This window comes from Protopterus annectens, chromosome 6.part0 (assembly GCF_019279795.1).
Source record: "Protopterus annectens isolate FY-2018-M chromosome 6.part0, PAN1.0, whole genome shotgun sequence".
Taxonomy (NCBI): Eukaryota; Metazoa; Chordata; order Ceratodontiformes; family Protopteridae; genus Protopterus; species Protopterus annectens.
The window spans coordinates 1,726,547,599-1,726,572,115 of record NC_056737.1 but is presented as its reverse complement, the minus strand read 5'-3'; positions in this window follow the sequence as shown (position 1 = coordinate 1,726,572,115).

Below are 24,517 nucleotides of genomic sequence, written 5' to 3'. Positions count from 1 at the left end.
GACACTACAGTCCTGAGCTCAATGCAGACCATTGTCATGTGGCCTGATGCCAAGGTATACCCATCGCCTACCCTTATACAGCTGTCTGGCACAGTTGACCACCACACACCCGTGCAGACATCCACCCATGCATGTGAGTACTGGCACACTGTATGTTTGTGTGTGTGTTGTATGGCACGTATGTTCACATCCACACTCCCTACAACTTCCATGGGCTTACTGAAGCATGCTGTTTGGGAGGGTGGCCTAATGCTTAAGGTGTTTACCTTGCAAACACAAGATGCAGGGTTTGAGTCTCACAAGGGATAATTGGCTAGGCTTAAAACAAATGGCTTACAAGGGCAGTTAGCCTAGGACTAATCTATGAACCTATGAACCTGTCTGATGTCAGACACCTCCCCATAACCTTTGCCCATACAACTCCCATAGGACCCCTGTGGTGCATGTGATACCTGCACAGTGATGTGTTGTGGCAATCCCACTACTGATGAGTTGTAATCCTGGCCCTGCCAAGTGTGTCACTGTGTGTGCTTCCCTGTGAGAGTTTGGCTGCGTTGATACTGGCATCTGTTTATGCGGACAGGCATGTGTACATCACCTACCGTATAGCTACCATAGCCCTGTTGCAGATGTCAGTCACCATCACATATATGTTCTGAGGGCTCCACAACAGGTAACCCATGTAGCGCATACAAAAACTGCATAGAACTGTGATAGCACTACATAGTCATCAGGGGGTTGATACTGTGTGCTGGCAGGTATGTGACACAAATATTCTTAAGTTTTACTCTCACCCCTCCCTGACTTGTCTTTGCCTCTGTCTGCCTCTACCACTCACTCTCTGGTGGATGTGGAAACCTACACCTGCTTTGCTTGGCAGCAGCATGTGTATTTTAAGTGATGCTCATGATCAGCTGATGGCCTCTGTACAAATTGCAGCCCTCCCCTAGCTGACTGCATGTGGAACAGCTGTGGTAACATTCCCATAGCCAATTGCATGGAAACACACTCCAATATCTAGGAACATCATGTTGGTGTTGGCCCTTTTCATTCACTGTGAGCAGGAACTAGATCTGTTGTTTGGCAAAAAGCATCTCAGATGGATTGGGTATTTACCTCTAACAACATAGACTGTGGAAACAGGCCAACACACATGAGGGGGATGTGCCTGACCTGAATACAGACTGTAAGTGCTGCTATACTACATTTGGAGTACTGTTGGTTTAATAGTGTGTGTGTGTGGATATGATTGTCCTACATGTCTCAATACCTGCCATGTCAGTTCCATGTTTATGAGGAATCCCCATTGTTGTGCCTTTGGTTTCTATTACAGCAGTAAATGTATGAGGTTATTACAGCAACATGTCATTATTGGCCCTGTGTATGTGCTTCCAGCCACAACTCTGTCAACCTGTGTACATATGTTGTGCATGAAGTGGTGCATATGTGCTGTACACCATAATTAGTGTCATCATATCCGATAACAAGCCAGTGAGACATCAGATTGCTACACATATGTACAGTAGGAGTTATATTTGATGATATAACCTGGACATTCTGTGTGGATGTTTGTACAGTACTGAGGTCTGTGTACCTATCGTGAATGTCAATATTGTGTGCATTGTTAATATGTACTTTAGCCTGTGTACAGACTGTGGTAGATGTCATTGTTCTAGGTCCTGTCCTATCTGATGTTACATGCTGCTCCACTGTATGGTACCATATTGGCATACATGTTTGTAGGGCCATACACACACATGTTCCATACCACAGACAGCCATCAGAACAAACTGTGTAGCAGCCAGTATATGCAGTGTCAGTCTGTGAGTGGCACATATGAGGATGGTGTCAAACAGATAATCCATATACTGTAATATTATGCTAGCTTAACATATGTGGCTGTGGCTATGTTCACATTGGTTGTGGTTATGCACTTTCACACAGGTGTATCTTACCCTGTGCTGTGACATGCCTGTAGAGCCTGCTATATATGCAGGTACATGTGCATTTCCCCATAAGAGATGTAGGCCAGTGTTGAGCCAGTCTGCCTGTAGCCTGCATAGTGCATTGTTGCATGCCTAGCAGCTTAGTGAGCTTACCCAGTGCGATGTCATGTGCAGATACTTGTCAGATGTACTGCTGCTGGGCCTCCCTTAACAGTCATGTATGTCAGACAGAGCAGTGGTATGCTGTAAAGATGTATGTCAATATCTAGTAGGTAGTATATGACCATGCTACCCCTGTACCAGCGGTAATTATGTGTCAGGCCAGACAGGGGTGTGTGAATGCATAGCCTATGGTGGCAAATGTATTCCAGTCATTATGTGTTATACCCATGTACATGGCTATCTGCATCCATATTGTCAGGCATGGTACACATATTTAGCACTAAGGGGTTATGCATATACCTCTGGACTGTACAGAGTGTGTCAGAATGTCCACATATATTGGCAATATCTCTGCTGCAGTCCACAGGGGCATTAGGTGCTAGCAGCGGTACTTTACTATGATGCCTTTAGGATGTCTGTCAGTAGCCAGTGGCACACATGTTATGAGCAGATGTGACCTCCAACACACACCATGTCTGTGAAGACAATCCCAATGACAGTAGCAATAGTCTACTGATATACCTGCTATACATACCTGACATCCCCTTGCACTACGACTGTGGGACTATAGAGGCTGGGGAAGGGCTACACTCCATGTCCAGGACATACAGTGGAAATATATGTACATATTATTATAAAGATAGCCATATATAAATATATATATATATATATATATATATATATATATATATATATATATATATATATATATATAAAATTACACATCTGTAGTACTTCTAATTACCACTGTCATGGCAACCACCTACTCTAAACCACTACATCATGTGGGTGTGGTCCCTTTACATTTCCTGTGTGATGGGCATCCTTCCTGTATGTGGGCATCAGTGTTACAGAAAGCAGGTAGCAATACCTCTTACAGGAGAACTAGCGCACTCAGGGCAGCTACATATTTGTCGGTGGTTCAGAAACTACAGACAGAGTGTGAGTAGAGTTGTGTTATGCTTTGTATAGTACTGGTGTTACAGGGTGTGTGTATACATACTAGTGTACCTTGGAATGCAGTCTGTCTGCATAGATCTCAACTGTGGACCTATCCTCTTGGTCACCAGTGGTGTGCCTATCATGTGTTGTCTGTCCACCACACAGGTCCTGTGTCACATATTCCACTAGCCGTGTGTGTGTGTTGAGCGCTATCAGTACATGACTACATCCATTTCTATTTTGAACCAAAATTTCTTGACTAAGGGTATGTTGCAGACTGTCCTGTAACACCAGCAACTTGCTTAGTGTATGGCAACAGTTTTCCACATTTGTGCCTGTGTTCCAGCCTCTGTCCACCACCTACATACCAAGCTTTGCACATATGACATGCTGTCAGGGAGTTTTCTATAGTGAGCTGTGAGTATATTACACTGCCATTGCTGCCATCAGTCCACTGCTGTTGTATCTTCCACACATATAGTAGGGCTGGGGCCAAATATGTGTGGGTGTCACCTACAAAATACATGTGTGTTCTTATGCACTCCAGAGGCCAGTGTATGTAACAGTGGTATATGGACCTGTATTACTGAGTTTAGGGGGAAGCACCATAAATGACCTAGGCTGTTAAAAAAATGGGGGATATCAGGGGTGAGCTGCCTTAAGGTATCTGGATGTACAGTACCGTATACTTCACCTAGATTTACATTACTTACATAAATTGGGTTAATGCAAGCCTACTGCCTCCTGCCATACAGACTGTTCTGTTTGTCAGTGTGCTTGTGATGGTGTCAGTTATGCCTTGTTATGTAACAGTTAGACCCCATTTGGTCACATGACGTCTTTACCTCCTATTGATTTTGTACAGAGTGTAGATAGATGCTGCTGAACTATACACCTGCATTACATATTGTTGAGGGTTTGGTATCCTCTAGCCCAGTCTGTCTTCACTATTGTACAATTTGAAGGGCTTGGCCTGGACAGCAACAGTTGTGAACGTTTCCAGACTACTGTATTAGTATAACTGTTTCACAGTTGCATTACTCTGTTTATATGGATGTCAGTGTCTGAACAGCTATATGACATGGCATACAGAACTGTAATAGTACACAATTAAAGGTTTTCCATTTCTGCAAACCTGTGTGTGGTGTTTTTTCCTATGATCTCTCCGTGGGTATATGTTGCAGGCAGCGATTGTCACTTGTATGGGAGGCCCATACAGTGTCCAGTTGTTCAGGTGTTAACTGTAGGCATAGTGGCTGTACCATATTGTGTGCACCTTCTACATATGTATCTTACTGTACATATATCTGCATGTGTATGTGTAGTCACATGTATATCTATCTGTCTATATATATATATATATATATATATATATATATATATATATATGTATATATATTGTTGATGGCTTCCACATTTTACAATTCCTATGGCAGGCAGACTGTACTGCATGATATGTTACCAATACCAGCCTGACATCATACAGGTTGGATGTAGTACTGTTAATATCTTGTGCCCTGGCAGTGTATTGCAGGGCAGATGTGTTTGACTGTGGGGGTGGGATGCCTATTCGTACAAGATGTATATTGTGTGGGGCCTCTCATCCCCATTAACCGTGCATGTGGACTTGTGTTTTTGTTACTCTGCCATTGCTATCTACAGATGTATGGCCATAGAAACCTATACATATATATATATATATATATGTATCTATCTATCTATATATATATATATATATATATATATATATATATATATATATATATCTGCTTACATATATAGATAACTATGTCCGTATATACCTACATAGATATATATCTGCATACACATATGTAACTTGCTGTGTATATGTAGACATATAGGTGTAGACTCATATATGTGTCGATGTAGGCATTTGCATGTATATATGTTCATATATATTAAAATATATGTATATATTTTTAGAAATATATATATATATATATATATATATATATATATATATATGTGTATCTATCTATATATATATATATATATATATATATATATATATATGTATATACATTTTTAGAAATATATATATTATATTTATATATATATATATATATATATATATATATATATATATACATACATATATAGATATGTTGTATCTGTTTAGATATTAATATATTTACACACACACACATACATATAGATGTTGGTATACATTCTCTGTACTGTTGAATGCCTGGACTGTATGATATGTTTCTGAAAACATCAGCTTTATTTATATCTAGCACGGCTTTGTGGTAAATCACTTTGCCTATGGTGTGCAGGGTCCTGGGTTTGAGCCTTATGTTTATTTTGTTACTGGGCAGAACACAGGCCATTGGATACAGAGTGTTTAAGGCACTTTTAAGCAGTTGTAAGTGGGTTTGTGAAGGTTTGTGCGGAAGTAAGCACTGCTAAATTCTGGTTACAGCTTCTTACACTCAGTTAGCTTCTACATTGCTTAACCAGTGTAGGCATTGCTTACCACCACGGAAACAGGCTTAAACCCACTTACTGCTGCTTAAAAGTGCTTACTTCCACTTACCCCATGCTAATTTCTTTAAAAGAAAAAAAAGGGGTTGAAAGGAAAGTGGTAAAAAAAGGGGCACAAAGAGGGAAAGACAGTAGGGAAAATAGCCAAGTATGTTCAGGAAAGCTGTAGGGAAGGTCCATAGCTGCCCATTTCTTCTACAGCAACAACTGTGCATATACACTGAATTTGGAGGTAGATTTGGACACTCAAACCCCTGGGTGGGGGTGAGGACAACAATAATAAGTTATGATGCCAATTAGACCGGATTACATGTGTCCATTGGACAGGTATGCAAAATGGACAGCTATGTATGGGGCAAATTTTTTTTGTGGGAACAGATTGCCCTTTTTTTTCTTTTTCAGGTGAGAGTGGGATGTTGTGGAGGGATAGTAGGTATATTTGGGGAGGTAGGTTGGGTAGATTAACAGACAAGACACACAAGACGCATACAGAGGCAATATTTGACACATGTTGGGGAAAAACCTTGGACGGGGAGGGCTGTTTGGAAGTCGCAAGCCCCTGAGACCACAAATGGAAAAAGTGGGACTAAGGTCCCCACCCATGGGCAGTCACCAATGCACCTTCACGACCCCAAAGGTGGCTGTGCTGGGGGTAGGGTAGGAGGGGCAGGCTCACCCTCTAATTGCACCAAGTGGCCCTCAAGCTGGCATAGCTTGTCTCAAATCTCCTTGTCGAGCTCCCTATGCACCACTGCCAAGATCTGACGGCGGGTGACATATACCTCTCCGCCCCTACTCCCTGGGGGGGGGGGGCAAGCCCCATCCCCTGCGTCAGTTCCACCCGAAGGTGTTACAGGGCCAATGGAGGATTCCCCAGCTGTGCTCCAGATGTGCTGGTGCCCAATGCCATGGTCAACTGAGGTGGGACAGGTGGGTCAGCTGGGACCGACCTTCCCATACAAGCTATGGTGTTGCAGTTTTAAGAAATGTATCAGCTAGTCATAGTCAACAGCATTCAGGATTAGTTACAACAGCATGCATAGGTATTCCCATAACCCAAGACACTAGTTTACAACAGTTGCAGATCAAGCAGAACACATGCATAAATGGGACAACAGTGGCCATTACAACAACATGCAGGTTTAATTGATGGCAACAGGCCACCAATATGGGAGTATTTTAACATGGCACATGCATAGAACCAAATGTGAATATTTATAAACCAATAGGACATATGTCCCAACAATAGTTTGGAGTGTACATGTACCCATTGAGGTGTGTAATAAGGTTATTGTTGCACATATGGAGGGGGTGGGAGAGAGAGGTCAATTAACAACTAATATATCCCTGTAGTTTTCACAACTTTCTTAGTCACTGCAGTGATCTGTCCCTTACATGTATTATTACACTACCCAATGTCCTTACTTTGTACAATGGTATGTTTGTAGATTAGTATATGCGTGGACTGTGTCTTACATATAGTCTACACCTCTTACCTGTTATACCTGTTGAGAAAATCATTGTTAACACTACCTGAAAATTTCTACACATACTCCCAGATTCCATGCTTGTAGACAAGTATATACGTGACCTGTGTTGTACTTATAGTCTAAACCTCTTACCTATTATAGCTGTGGAGAAAATTTTTGTTAACACTACCTGACAAATACTACACATACTCCAAGATTCCATGTTGATGTTATACACATACCTAACTATCCGTTATTGCACACACTCTGGTCAAGGCTTGACAGGATGCAGGTGTTAATGTGACATATTTTTGAATAGCTGTCATACACTTTGGGGGAGATGCTACAATGTCAGGTTTGTTTCCATATACGTTCTCCTTTTATGTTCAGGTCTGATTATCGATTATATGTCAGTATAAGCTGCCTACATTTCTTGGATCAGCACACTGATTTGTCAGGGGAACAGGTTACCAGGCAGCAGATTTGAGCCATTTATTTGGACATGCTGGACAGATCAGAACAGTTGAGGGGTATGACTATGCATAACTACCTGAACATTCTGCCACAGTGTACAGTTGATGGTTATGATTATGCTTCCAGCGTACTATCTGAACATTCTAGCAAAGTCTGTACAGTTGTTGGGTCTAATTATGCATACAAATTACTACCACTCCTGGGATTCAAACCCCTGCTGTGTGTGGTAAACCTATTGCAGTTGACATCACAGTACACTGTGCTATCAGGGAATTGTTGTAAAGCATTCTAATGATTTCTATCTAAGTTTCCTTCAATTGCTCTATATGACTGACCTCTTGGGACTTCCAACATTGTTATACTGAAATTCCTACACATTTTAACTGCATTCAACAGTGTGAGAACACTGCTTAATACAACAGTACTATTTATAGAATGCAACACTACAACAACATATGAAAGCATGATGTACACAAGCACTCCAGGGGTTATACTTTTATTCACAAGATATTACACCTTTATTTCCATGCAACCTATATGACAGTCTTCCTGCCATATTGTCTGGTTTATTCAGTACATCCCATACACAATACACTTCTTTACTGGTACAACACTTTTCAGAACTGTTATAGTTATTTGTTATGACAGTACATGCAGAATAATTACTAACCTGCCTCGCGATGCAGCCTTTGCAACCTAGCATCATGGGCTTGCTGGTTCACAGCCCGCTCATCTGCAGCTCTCAGAGAAATACAGTGATATTTAGCCGTTACCTATTCATAGTATACACAAGCTAGACAATCATTATCTACATAGTAGAATGAGTACTTAGTGCTGGGTCATCGGCCATCTGCCTTGCTTCTTGGATCCACTGGTCCAAGAGATCACCCCTCCACTGCTTCATGTCAGCATGGTGATGCCTGACCTACTCACCAGACCGAGGGATACCAGTGCCACTGGCACTGGTGAGGTCATGGGCGAGACTGTCCCAGGCCTCCACTTTATACTGAGAGCCCTGGTACTGGCCCTGCAGTATTCTCTCCTCCGGGTGTTTTACCAGGAGCCATACCATGAATCTGGACTCCTGGGTGCCCCAGCACGATGCTCTAAATAGAGTGCCTTTCCCAATGCCAGCCATTATGCCTACAGTAGGGAGCTAAAACCAGTTATGGGAATTATTGCTGGCTGTGAGGTTTAAATATGCCAGATTTTCTACACTTTCTGATTGGATGGTTTTGAAAAAGCTAAGCTATGGGCACACCTGCTTACCTAATGTTGGCATTGCTTAAAGGGGCATACCACTGGCAGATTGAGTTAGCCAGCCTACACATTGCTTACCCCAACTAAGCTGAGCTGTGCAAAGCTTAGCATTGCTTAATATTTAAATTGTATTATATTTTCTTTTTGGCATTGATTTATTATTTGTTACATGTTATATACGTGTCTGGTATCCGTGATTCATGTGTACATACACTGTATGGGGTCTTAGGCACTTCAACACTTTATTACAATAACATCTCACATCTGGCCTTACTGCAGTACTCCAGTTCACATATTTATGTTATGTAGCAGGTTATACAACATCACACTGTACATAGATTCTTTTCACATGTTCAGTTTGATTTCCTATGGTGAGGATTTGTTTGTTGAAACCTCAGTCTTATGTATTGCTATGATGACTGTGGTGTGCAGGGTCCAGGGTTCGAGCCTTGCAGAGGCTGTTTATTTTTTTGCTGGGCAGAACACAGGCCGTTGGATACAGAGTGGTTAAGGCACTTTAAAGCAGTTGTAAGAGGGTTTGCGCAGGTTTGCACGGAGCTAAGCAGTACTTACTTCCGGTTACAGTTTCTTGCACTCAGTTAGTTTCTAATTTGCTTAATCTGTGTAGGCAATGCTTACCCCCATGCAAATGCACTTAAACATGCTTACTAGTGCTTACATATGCATACTACTGCTTATTTGTGCTTAAACCTGCTTACTAGTGCCTTATTCATTATGACACTGACACTTCACATGTGCATTTCCTGCAGTACTTCAGTTCATAAATATATGTTTTTTTTTTTTTTGGGGGGGGGGGGGTTTGCAACATAAATATTGGTTATAATGTGCTTTGCCGTGTAAAATAGACTGTGCTGTAGTGGGACTCGAACCGGGAATGCCTGCTCGTTAGGCAAATGCTCTGCCCACTACACTATTGCTGTGCTGCGTCATCTGCATATATCTTCCTTGTTATCCTCTTCAGCCTTTTAAGCTGCTGTAACCATAGCAAAGCAATGGGCACACCCGCACACCTAAAGTTAGCTGTACTCGGATTTAAAAAAATAAATAAAAGGGTTTCTTCTTTTAATTTATATGTACTGTTGCTGTTGTACACAGGGGGGACTGTTGGTGGGGATATGCGGACACCTATGAATGATCTCATTCATTTCTTAACACCTTTTGCTGCTCTACATTGCAGGGGCATGTTTATTCTGAGAGCCCTGCTCTCAGACATGCCCCCTGCACTCGTACACGCTCCATGTAAGCCTAGGAACTTGAGCAGTGGGCCTTGTTAATATGCATGGCACACTTCTTTCCTGCTCCTAAACGGGCACTTCTGTGCAGGACTAAGCTAGTCCTGCACGGAAGATTAGGGAATCTGGGGGCTTGTCTCTTAAAATTAATGTTAAAACCAGCAGAACCCTGTCAATAATTAGGCAATGGATGTTAAAAAAATGCAACTATCATCCTCATCTATCATTTTAAGCCCCAAAGGTGGGTTAACTGGCGGAATTTTACCTTGATGTATGTACTCCCTTAGTCTGCTGACTTAAGGAGTTCTCCCAGACAAAGTTCAGCAAGTTCATCAGAACATTAAAAAAGCCTGACTATAAATCTTTAAATTCTCTGTGGATGGATCAATCTGACAAAGAAACCATGTGACAGTCTACTGTCACATTTTCCTCAGCAAGAACAGACTGTCTTGGAGATGATTTATTTATTTATCTTATTTTACATTTGTTTACTGAATGTCCGACTAGGCCAGTGGCCCTTTTTTAGTGGAGGCCAGGGGAGAAAAGCTGCATTACAACAACACATTGCAAACAATACAAGAAATTGATAACAATCAAGAATAAACAACTTTGATAAATATAGATAGAAAATAGTTTATACATAAACAATAAAACTGAGAGAGTAATATAAAGTGGAAAAAAGAAAGCTAACAAATAAACTAGTATGAAATAGCTTGTGCCATCATTGAGAAATTATTTAAAATAGATCAATATCATGGTTTTGCTGGTAAATATTTATGAGATACATGTATGGTATATGAACAAGAATATGTCTGGTTGTTGCTATGATAGTGCTACTTGTTCTAACCAGTGATAGCTAAGGCAATATTGAGGTGAAGTACAAGAAGGAGGGAATATGATGAAACTGTAGGAAGATTGAGATAGGTAGATAATCATAAGAGCAGTAGCGAGCTTGAGATAGGTAGAGAGAAATTGGAATTCTATGAGAAAAAGGATAGTCTGGATGTTAGAACTTAGTAAGGGAAGAGATATTTTGGTTGTAAGAACAAGGAAGAACAGAATGATCGGCCTGGATTAGTGCAGGAGCAAAGCCAGTTTTTGGTTAGGTGCTCCTTAAGCAGTAGCTTAAATTTGGATATGTTGCTAAACTTAATATTGTCTGAGCAATTGAATTCCAAGACTTAGATATTTGGTGGTAAAATAGAGAGTTACAGTAACAATTATTAGATTTAGCGTCTTTGAATGGTAGTTTGTTGGAGGATCTTAGTAGCCTGCCATTTGAGTACTAAGCTCTTGAGTGCTGGACAGTTGTCTGATGGTGGAAGATAGAATGAATGAAAGTTAGTTGGCTGAGGGATAGGAGATTGAATAGTTCAATCCAATTTAGTTTATGAAGTGCTGTGCAGTGATATCATCTGTAAGGGTGGTTAGTAATGAATCTTGCGATTTTGTTATAGCAGAACTCAAGTTTATTTAAATCTGATTTTCTGAGATTAGTGAATATTGGTCAAGCATGCTTAAATGTAACCTTTGTAAACCAGAAAGACCTCCTAGATGAAAGACACATAACAAATACCCTCAGCAGCCCTAAATGCACTCTTTCAAAACAGCACCCACATCAACACATAGGGCTCCATCTCATGGAGCCTCTACCTCTAAGCCCACAAGGGACGGCCCCACACAATCCAACATTCTAGTCATTGGAGACTCCATCGTGAGACACACTGATGTCCCTCTTACCAGACTGAGTAAGGAGAAATTCAAGGTCAGTTGCTTTTTAGGGGCTAGGATCCACCACATTATGTACACACTCAGGTCATTGGACCACAAATACCAATATGACTCAGTCATAGTCCATGTGGGAGTAAATGGTCTGAGATGTACCTCCTTAGACTATATGAAAAGAGACATCATGGAGCTCTTGAAATAAGTATATTAGGCTGGTATGGGCCAAGTATTGAGCAGCATTTTACCTTTTCCAAGGATGATGCCAAAATACAGACAAAAGATGATTGACTTTAATAATTGGCTTAGTTTCTGGTGTCATTATAAGGGGGTACAATATTTGTCAGCATGGAAGGAGATGGTCAACAGACCTCACTGCTTTGCCAGGTATCTTCTTTATCTCTCCTCTCTGAGCTTTTGAATATTAGCTAAAACATTGACTTCCCTCATAGTGCCTTTTTATGCAATGCCAAACTGAAAATACTTCCAATATAGCAAATTCAAACCAAGAAAATCTAAAGGTATTAGTGCTCAATGATAAGAGTCTAAACAGAAAACTCCACTCCATAGAAGCTCTCTTCACCCTAGAGAATGTTGACATCTGTGTGGTCATAGAGACATGGTTTAAAGCCACAGAGAGCACACCAACAGTGCAGGGTTATAATGCTTTCCACACATTTAGGCCAGCTACTTCACAGGCAGGGACTAAAGGTGAGGATGTCTCTATTTACATTAAAGATAAATATACTTCAGGGCTGGTCAAACAGGACAATGACTGCAGCCGCTCTATGTTCTAATCACCATAGGCAAAATCCAGTACCACTTCCTTGCATGTAGGCTCCCTCTACGACCCAGGAAGCCCATACCATGTATTTAAACTTATCAGGAACACTAACCATCCAAACCAATACCATATTCATGGGTGACTTTAATTACCCCACTATTAACTGGGAATCTAATATGACACCAAACATACAGGCACAGAGATTCCTGGATTTTGTAAACACAAACTCCCTGGACAAGAGAGTCAGTACATCAAGCAGGGGTGCAACCATACTAGTCCTCAGTAATATGGAAGACTGCTGCACACCCCCTATTGTAATGCCTTCCTTAGCAAGGTCAGACCACAATGGTGTCCTTTGTAATAAAATTAAAATCTGGACACCCAGCTAAACTGGAATATTCAGGAACTAATCTAAAGCTAATCTCATGCTATTAAGTGATAACCTGACAAAATTTCAAGCCCCCATAAACCCTGAAAACACTGCTGCCTATGCAGAACTGTTCACAGAAACCCTGTACAAGCATGTTAATAGCTGCATAGAGCCAGATTTACTCAGCAGAAAAAAGTGCAGAACTAACTCAAAAACAAGCCAACCTGGTGGAATCACAAAATCAATAGGTTGTATAACAGAAGGAAGAAAATCATGGCAAAAATTAGGAGGTGCAGCACCCAGCAGGATAAAAGCACTCTCATCAATTAAAGAAACAACTCAGAGGACAAATAAAGTGTACCAAAGCAAATTTGCAGTAAGTTTGGCCTTCCAGGCCAAGGGCAACCACAGATCATTATTTAGCTATCTCTGCAACCTAAAGGTAAATCACAATTGTGTGCAGAGGACATTGCAAATGGAGCCACCTAAAATGAGCCAGAAGATATTGTAAACCTCATGGCTGATAAATTCAGCTCCAACTCTTGCCCTCTCTCCCCCTCAACCTTCAACAGGAAATACCATGAAATATAACTCCCCCTACTATCACTAAGAAACAGGTCCTTAATGCTCTCTCTAAGACCAAAAACACTGCATCAATTGGCCCAGACAATATCCCAGGATGCCTTCTAAATAGCATGAAACATGACCTATCAGGGCCTCTGGAATTTCTATTTAACTGTAGCTTCCAAACAGGATTCATATCTCCTAAATGGAGAACAGCAACAGTCATCCCTCTGCACAAAGGGAGGCCATCTACAGACCCTGGAAACTATAGACCCATAAGTCTCACTAGTCTTATATGTAAAGCCATGAAATAATTATCATGGAAATGATCAACAGAAATATAGTAACCCTCCAGACACTGGATCCAACCCAGTTTGGTTTCTTCAGGGGCAGATCATGCCTACTCAACCTAGTGGATTTCTTTGACAAGGTAATTAAAGCAATACATGAGTGAAAAATCATGCAAACTGCCTACCTTGACATGGCCAAGGCATTTAACATAATTCCCCACTCAAGCATTGTTTACAAACTCAAGAGGTTAGGTACAAACTTGTATGTCACCTGGTGGATAGCCAACTGGCTCACAAACAGGACCCAGAAAGTTAGAATCGGAGAGTCCACCTCTACAAAGAAGCCAGTCACAAGTGGAGTCCCTCAGGGATCAGTCCTTGGACCGCTCCTTTTTGGCATTTACTTCTCAAAAGTCAAGGTCAATGTCAGTGGTCTCTGGCTGACTAAATTTGCAGATGATTGCAAATTAGGTGCTATCATTGAATCGCACACTGACATAAATGTTCTCCAGGAGAGGCTGACACAGATAACCAACTGGTGTCACAGCCATGGTCCAAAACTAAATGACAAGAAATGTGTGAGTATCCTTTGGGAAGTCATCCACTCCTGGTAACTATCATATAGACAACACATCCCTTAGAGCTGACCCAGTAGTCAGGGACTTACTGGCAAACATAGATAGTATTCTAGCCATTGATCATCCCTTGTCTACAGTAGTGAGGAAATCATTCTATGTTGCAAAACCTATAAACAAAGGTGTGGCATCTAAGTCCAAGGAAATCATTGTTCCACTGTATTCAGCATTCATCAGACCTATCATTGAGTACAATGCCCCATTTGGTATGTACCTAATCATGCATATCCAACAAGTGGAACATCCACAGATGTTCCTCACTAAAAGAATACAGGGCATGAGTGAAATGTCCTATGCAGACTGTCTCAAGGCTCTAGCCCTGTATTCTGTCTCCTACAGACTTTTAAGGGGAGATCTATGCCTGGCATACAGAGCATTGTCAGACACCACTCTGATGGACCTTCTGCATATCCACAAATCAAACAGCACCAAAATTACCCATTCTAAAGACTTAAACCTTGCCAGTGATATAAATAGGACCTGATGGAGAGACATGTATGTACCCCAGAGACTACCCCATCTATGGAACAGACTCCCCATCCATGTGAAGCAGAGTTCCTCCCTAAACTAATTCAAGTGCAACTTGAACAGTTGGCTAGAGAACAAGAAATTTATCCCTGGTTTGGCACGTATGTCTCTAATGGACACAGGCCACCTGTAAATAGTTCATCTCCCACCTCCTTGCTTGTAAATGTTTCATTTCCCAAACCCCTGCTTACACGTGTTAAGAGTATCAGAACTTGTCAGAGATTTGGGAGTCATGGCTCAGCTCAAAAAGGCCCTTGTGGTTGTTAGCCTAGTAAACACCTATGAACCTATATAGAAGGGTAGGTAGATGAGTCCTAGCTATAGAATGTCTAGTGGCCTTGGTTAGGTATGGGTTGACTATGTATAGTGAGTTTAATGTGGACCTTTTAGATAGTTAGAGTGAGGTGTTTGTCAAATTTTAAGTTGTTGTCAATTGCGACTCAAAGGTGTTTGGTCTGTTGGCCAGGATCAGTTTTAGTTTTATTAACTGAGTAGATGGTGAAGGGGTAGAGTTATCAGGAACTTTGCTATTAGTGAAGATCATAACCTTTGTTTTATGTGGAATGAGTATGAGTTGAGAATCTGAGAGGTATTTTTCAATGTCTTAGAAAGATTGTTGGGTTATTTGTAGGAGTTCTGGTAGGGAGGGATCTGAATATATGAGGGAGGAGTCATCTTTGTATTGAATGATGGCTGTATGCTGGGTGGCTATGCTGAGCCTGTTTTTGAATATGGTGAAGAGCAATGGACCAAGAATTTAGCCTTGGGGTACTCCTACTGAGACCAGTAACAGTCTGGAGAGTTCATTTTGTCACTTAACTGCCTGTTGGTGGTCAGTTAAGTAGCTGGGAAACCAGAAAATTAAATAAAAGTACACCTGCCTGAATTTGTTTTTTTCCAAAAAATTGTACCTTCTGATTATTTTGAAAAAACTATGCTTTTGTTAAATCAGACTTCAGCTTCTGTCCAGGAAGCCATGGTGTGTAACATATTCATCTTTGGTTGTATATCTCTTCACAGCAAGATGGTCATATCATTCTTTAAAACAAAATGAATATGTTAATCCTTTGGTCAATATGTGAACAAGAACACAAATGTCATTAGCTAATCTGCTCAAGGGATGCAAGGAGGTCAACAGACGATGACCAGTCTGTTTAACTTCTTTAAGCTAGTCAGTGACCCTATTCTGTATGCTACACTATATGTCATACCAAATATGATGATGATGATGATCAATGATACAGTAGTTAAGGACTTAAGGGCACCACATTCAGTTATCTTACTCATAGCATTAGTTGGAACACAATCTCATAGAATAGCTCATTTAGCTGGAATATGAACTATGAGTGAGCACACTTGTAAGAAAAGGCAGGCTGACCTAAGTTAACATCTTGAGTAATTCATATTAAACAATTTTATGTCTACTACTATAGGTTAAGGAATCAGTTTTAGGATGAGTAGCATATTTCCCAAATCTACAGTTCAAGATATTTCATATATTACAGAAGCCAGATGTTCACATATTCCGTCCATCTACTTTTCCATTTATTTAACATTTGAAGAATTATTTTCACCTGATTTAGAGCTGTGGTAACTGTTCATGTTCTTTTAAATGCATTTATTTTTATAGTGTCAGTTGCATTTTTGACATAAGGCTATTTTAGTAGCATAGCAAGAGTTGTGTTAGGAGTTTATGATCTAAAACTTAATTATACTTTTAGTTACTTTAAACGGTCAAAATTAAGTTAATTTTGTTGGTTCAATCATTTTTTCATTTGGTTGGTTAGAGATGATGTTTTACTTTGTATGTTGTTTTTCTTTAACTTCTTTATTTTACTATTACAAAATTTTCTTCTATAGTTTCACTAGAATGGATTTGATTTTTAGATGGAATTTATTTGTACATTTTGTACATGCTGTTTGCAAGGGAACATTTTCAAAATGAAACAAAGAGAAGATGAGGGCCATGTAATAATTTATTTTTTGCATTTCTTCAATTTTTTCCCAAGTTTCAATTTGGGTTAAGGCATTTCTTTAAGGTTGGTGCCGGTATTCTATGCATGTAAGCTTGCATTTTGAGTGTGTGCTTTGCAAACTTCTAATTTTTGAGTAGAATAAATATTATAGGATTTAGAAAAATGTTTTGTAGATTTGATGTGTCATTAGGGCAACAAATTTGGCATGATATAGTGGGGAAGGTAAAAAATTATTGGTCTTGCAGAAATAAAGCATTTAAAATGTATGCACATAGTTCAACAGATATTATCTGGGACCAGTACTGGAGTGAATGTGTGTGTGTGTGTGTGTGTGTGTGTGTGTGTGTGTGTGTGTGTGTGTGTGTGTGTGTGTGTGTGTGTGTGTGTTAAATGCAATTATTATATTGACTATTAATCTGCCATATGACTGTTTGCTTTATGGAATTCATACCATTTTATCATTCATATTTTTCAATGATAAGGGAAGACCTTTTATATTTGTTTCAAGGTTAGGTGCAAAAGCTAAATTTTTATCCATAGAGAGATAAACAGATAGCTCTTAGCCTGGCTAGAAAAGCAAAGATAGTTAAATAGTACCTGTATGGAAAAATATTTTCATTAATTCCAGATGAATAGTCCCTAGTTTTCACTTTTCACTGTAGAGAATGAGCAGAGTCATAGCTGGTTTACCTAGCATCTGGTGCCAGTCCCTCATTTGGTGCCCCACCCTCTCAGCTCTTCTGCTGTAGAGAAAAAAAAAATCCACTAACCTAGTTTGATATTCCATGCCAAGATCCATCCTGTTCTTTTCAGTCTCAGCTCTTTAATTGAACAGCAAAAAAAAAAAGGGGTATGTCTTGTTACAATTTACCACACATGAAGCACTGAGACACTGCAGTGCATTTCTGCACCAACATTTCTGAAAACAACACAGGAACTGCACTTCCTGATTGTGCCCCCTAACACTTTGTACCAGGGGACTACTGCACCCTCTACCCCACCTTGGTACACGTCTGAGAATGAGTGCCTGAAAAAAGATTGGTATAACACTCCAATACTTGTCAAATTTAAAACAGCAATATGTTTAATGCAAAGATTTCAGAGGGATCAAACATCAAGGTAATACTGAAAGATTATCACAATTTCAGCACCACAACAGAGATGAGTGCTGCAGCTCCAAAGCAGGTGTTCTTCTATATTCATGGTACATATTCTGATAGTTAAATGGCTATCTAACTTGAAGAAAAAAAAAACTAGAAATTATCTGTATTGAACTAAGGAACATTATCATAAAGGGACAAAATGAGAGGGTGCATTGTGCCATAAATATACATTCAGGAAAGTGTAATTATACACGTCAATGTGGAATTATATGAAATTATTGAGTTTTTGGAAAGTCAAAATGTATATGGTTGGGACCATGTGTTTGAGTTTCCAAAAACTGGAAAGAAAAAAATAACAGAAATCTATGGTACCATATGTGCCCCTGTAAATTATACATACCAAATCTAAGATTACACTACAGTGGGGAAAGGGTAAATTTCCTGATGAAGCAATTGTAAGGAGTTCAAGGTGCAGTGGTGATTGGGGAATTTACCCTTTTCCCCACTGTAGTATGATTTTGGAGTTGGTATATACAATTTTCAGGGGTTGAAGGGAGCACAGGTCCCCAAATGGGGAGTGCAGGGGAGCTTGCCTGTCTGCAAAAAATTAGATTTCTTTTTTTTTTCTTCTGAGTTTTCACTAACTCAAACATATGGTCCCAGCCATATGAATTTTGAGTTTCAGAAAACATGATAATGTAACATAAACCCGCCAAGGCATATTACTCATTAGATCCAGACTGGTAATTCCTTCCTTACTGCATGCAAGAGCATAGGATCCCTCATACAAGGTATTTATATGGAACAAATGATCATCTTTTTTTTTTTTAAAGAAAGCCATAATGGAGACCTACAAAAAGAACAAGAATCTCAGTATGGCATGGAGAGATTACAAAAAGAAGCATTTGATAGTATTCCTCTCTCCTGGATTATAGAATGTTTATAGATGTACAAGATCCGTCACACATTGGTAAATGTTAGTGCAATTACTATGAAGAAATGACAAGCCACTTTGCAGATGAACCACAAATAAAGGACAGATTGTTGTCCAGGGTGTGAACATTCAGTTTTGAGTAATTCAGGGTAATTCTTGGTCACCATTGCTGCTTTATGTTGATCTCAATCCATTAAGCTGTTTACTCAACATTCTAGATCATGAGCTCCACTCTGACTCCAAGAAAATCATCAAGTGAAAGGATATCTTATCTACTTTTTCTGAATGACTTAAAATTGTATTGTTCATCACATAAACACCTGAAAGAGCAGCTAGAAGTTGCTAAAGCCTTCTAATATGATATAGGAATGTCATTTGGTCTTGAAAAATATGAAAAAGCAACATTTGAAAGAGGAAAAGTGAAGACTCAAGAAAATATAAAACTTCAGGTGAAATGTGATATAAAAGATTTGGAACAAAAATGAGTATAGAAATATCTTAGAATAGATAAACAGGCAGTGATACAACATGAAAAAGTGCTAACAAAGCTTAGTAAGGGATATTTAAGAAGATTAATAATTTATACTAAAAACTGATTTAGCATCTAGAAAAAGGATCTGCTGGAAAGACAGGTATGTATCCCAGAGACTACCCTTTTCTGGAGCAAGCTATTCATAAGTTTGTCCTACTAGGCCAATGACAGCTACAAAGCATTCTTAAGCTATGTCTGCAACCTCAAAGGGAATACACAGTTGTGTACACAGCTCATTGAAAATGGAGCCACCTACACTGAGCCAGAAGACATAGCAAACCTACTGGCTGATAAATTCAGCTTCAACTTTACCCCTCTCTCTCCCTCAACCTTCCCTCAGGAAATATCATCAAATATAACTCCCCCTACTAACCAAGGTACAGGTCCTTAATGCTCTCTCTAAGACCAAGAACACTGCATCAATGGACCCAGACAATACCCCGGGATGCCTTCTAAATAGCATGAAACATGACCTATTAGGGCCTCTGGAATTGCTATTTAACTTTAGCCTCCAAAAAGGCTTCATGCCTCATGAATGGAGAAAGGCAACAGTCATCCCACTGCACAAAGGTGGGCCATCTACAGACCCTGGAAACTACAGACCCATAAGTCTCACTAGTCTTATATGCAAAGCCATGGAAAGAATTATCATGGAGATGATCAACAGAGATATAATAAACCTCCAGACACTGGACCCAACCCTGTTTGGTTTTGTCAGGAGCAGATCATGCCTACTCAACCTGGTGGACTTCTTTGAGAAGGTTACCAAAACAATGGATAAGGGCAAAATTGTTCATACTGCCTACCTTGACCTGGCCAAGGCATTTGACACAATACCCCACTTGGGCATTGTTGACAAACTCAAGAGGTTAGGTACAACCCAATATATCACCCGGTGGATAGCCAACTGTCTCACAGATGGGAACCAGGAAGTTAGAATTGGGGAGTCCCCCTCTACAAAGAGGTCTGTCACAAGTAGAGTCCCTCAGAGATCAGTCCTTGGACCGCTCCTTTTTGGCATTTACTTCTCAGATATCAGGGCCAATGTCAGTGGTCTCTGACTGACTAAATTTGCAGATGATTGCAAATTAGGAGCTGTCATTGAATCTCACACTGACACAAATATTCTCCAGGAGGGGCTGACACAGACAAACATCTGGTGTTCAGAGCCATTGACTAAAACTAAATGCCAAGAAATGCATAATAGTATCCTTTGGGAAGTCATCCATCCCTGGTAACTATCATATTGACAACACACCCCTTAGAGTTTACCCAATAGTCAGGGACTTATAGAAAGTAATCTAGCCTTTGATCATCACTTGCCTATGGTGGTGAAGAAATCATTCTATATTGTGCAACTTATAAACAACGGTATGGCATCTCTAAGTCCAAGGAAGTCATTGTTCCATTGTATTCAGCATTCATTAGACCTGTCAAAGAGTACATTTCCCCCTTTGTTATGTACCTAACCATGCATATCCAACAATTGGAACATCCACAGAGGTTCCTCACTAAAAGAATAGAGGGCGTACATAATATGTCCTATGCAGATGGCCTCATGGCCCTATCTCTGCATTTTGTCTCCTACAGGCTTTTGAGGGGAGATCTATGCCTGGCATATAAGGCATTGTCAGACCCCACTCTGATGGACCTCCTGCATATCTACAAAACAAGCAGCACAAGAATTGCCCATTCTAAAGACTTAAACCATGCCTGTGATATAAATAGGTGCTGCTGGAGAGACAGATATCTATCCCAGAGATTATGACATATATGGAACAGATTCCCCATCCATGTGAAGCAGAGTTTCTCCCTAACCCAATTCAAGTGCAACTTGAACAAATGGATGGGAAGCCAGAAATTCATCTCTGGTTTGGCACCTATGTCTCTAATGCACACAGGTAACCTGTAAATGGTTCATCTCCCAAACACCTGCTTACACTTATGAAGTGTATCGGAACATGTTAGAGGTGTGGGCTATGTAGCTAGGCTTAAAAAGGTCCTTGTGGTCATTATCCTAGTAAACACCTATGAACCTTTAATCCATGTGAAACATATTTCTTCCTTAACTCAATTCAAGTGTAACTTGGACAGTTTGGGTGGGAGCAAGAAATTCATCCCTGCTTTGGCATCTATGTCTCTAATAGACACAGGCAGCCTGTAATTGTTTCACCTCCCAGGCCCCTCCTTATAAATGTTTCATCTTTCAAGCCCCTGCTTACACTTATCAGGGTACCAGAGCTTGTCAGACATTTGGGATGCATGGCTAGGTTTAAAAAGGCTCTAGTGGTTGTTAGCCCACTGCACAACTATGAACCAATGAACCTACAGGAATAAAGTTCAAGCTATAACTGAAATTGCACTTCCAGATTAAACTTATATCTTTGCAGTGATTGATTGGCCACAAAAAGAGCTGGATAAGCTTGACAAAAAAATGAGAAATTTGCTCCATACCCACCAAATGATAAACAAAAAGCAGAGTTGCCAAGATTATGTATCCCTCAATCTGAAGGAGGCAAGGTCCTCCTTGAAATCGACTATACATTCAGGTTAGTGATTGTGGGATTGCATATGTATTTATTAACATAATCAGATCCAAACACACTGAAACTTCTAAAACATAAAGAAAATAAGTCTAAGATAACCTCTTTGCCTAGGTTAGCAGAACTCTTTGGGAAAAAAGCTCCCCTGGAAATCCATCAAAAAGTGGATAAAAACAAGTAGCAACAGAAAGTATAAAAAAATGAAACAAATGAATGAATACAAAAACAGGATCAGGAAAAAATAAAAGATAAATGGAAAGATCAGAATTTTAGCAAGAAGTATCGAGATCTGCTGCAATGACATGTTGACCAAGAGATGTTGTATTAATGGCTTAGATGAGGTGAATTTAAACCGAAAAATGAAATGTTAACATTGATAGCCCAAGATAGTGGATTATGTACTAGATGGTTCTATGGAGAGGAATGTAGATGTAATGATCTGAGTGACCCAAAAGCACATTGATTGAGGCCTGTGACAGATGCTGCAATCACAGAACGAGATCTCCCTTGAAAGGCAGGCACCATCAGAGAAGAGAATGGAGAGAAGTCAATAACATGGGAGCTCAGGGAGGCGCAGAGGACAGCGGAGTCAGGGCCAGAAGGAAAGTTCATGATGAATTATGTCAATAGGAGGGAGAGGGTAGATACTCTTATAAGCTTATGATGGAGGTACCATGGATATGTGACTGAGGCAAACATTAGCTTGGGAAAGTAACAATAATTGCAGAAAAGAAAAGAAAAGCATGCAGGTGGTTAAGGAGGCATGTTTAACGGCAAGAGTGATATTTCAGAATGATCAAGCAATGCTTCACCAAGTACTCACATTTTTCTGTCTTTGTTTATTCTGTTTTTATGCTGTCCAACTTGACAACCAAATATATGCAGTATGACATGAAGCAGATCCCAATATCTATGTGTAAGCTGTATGACACTGAACATCCCAGACAGACAGTGATGTGGTTATAACCTACAAACATGACATGAGTTGCATGAGGTGAGCTACCCAGTGCAATGAAAAGAAAGGCTATGGCATATGACATTTCACACACAGCTGCCAATGAAGGTAAACTAGTGTAAATAAAACACATGTGCACAGCTATTCTTCAAAATGGACTGATGAAGACATCTCTATGAATTACTTTATTAAAACTATTGTATGTAGATCTGGTAATACAATGCTGTATAAATGTCACTCTAACATGATGGACTCTGGCTTTATACAGTCTATATATACAGTGAAGATAGGAGATATGTATGATATGTTATATGAGGTGTGCAGGGATGTGTAGAATGTAAACATTAATTGTGGGAGTCAAAATATTTGTAGAATTTGTATTCTTTGTAAGCTGTACTTAGTATGTACATGGAAATTTTAGTCTTAACTGACTCATCATAGTATGTGCAAATAGCTCCCTACTTAAATGTTGGGACTCAGATTGCTGAGTCCAAAAACACAGAAAAAAAAAGACAGAGAAATCAGGAAATGAGTGACTACTGATCATTGCTCTTCTTCGTTATACTTCTTTTTTTGTGGGGGGGCAAGCCCTCAAAACTTATATATTTATATATATATATATATATATATATATATATATATATATATATATATATGTATACCAACTCTTACCTTTGACAAAAGGAATATTCCAGGAAAAGGCAACTCGAACTTAGTATATGCAAGTCCAGATGTTTGTCTCCTGACATTTCAAAGGGTTACCATGCATTTTTATGTATATTGTTAGTCTAACCAGATGTTTCAGCAGTTGCTAATATATCACTTGCAGTTCACAGATTAATAGGTCAGAAGTATCAGGGATCTATGGCAGAGCTGTCCTAAGGAGTTAGAGGGAATGGTGCTAATTTGGGAGGAAAAGGGAATGAGAATGGTATAGGATCTGAGGGGTCTACTTCATTGCCCTAACTTCCGATTGACCGACACCCATTTGCACAAGACCAAATGACCAAAATTTAATTTGACCGACACTTCATTTGACCGACAAGTATTATTGGCAAGAAAATGGTATATGCACCCTTCCTCACTGTAGTGCTACACTGCAGTTAGAATATATAGTTGGGGAGGTGGGGGACATCTTATATTGTTTAGTTTTGCTTTAATATTGCTTAGTAAAACAAAAGTAAGTGGGGAGCTTCACCCCCCCCACACCCCCCTAACTATATATTCTAACTCCAGGGTCGCACTACAGTGGGGAAGGGGGCATATCCCATTTACTTGCCAATAATACTTGTCAGTCAAATGAAGTGTCAGTCAAATGAAATTTAGGGCAAATGGGTGTCGGTCAATTGGAAGTTAGGGCAAATGAAGCAGACCTGATCTGAGAGGTGAACAGCCAGATAAATGTCTAACCTTTTCAGTCATCAGTGAGAAAATGCCATTACAGGGAGGAGATTGGTTACTATACCAGGGGAACTTAGGAAAAACTAGTAACCAAAATAACCAGAAGGGTCAGCTCAAGTAAAATGGTAAATCTAAATATAGAGGCAAATAAACAGAGAATTATGAG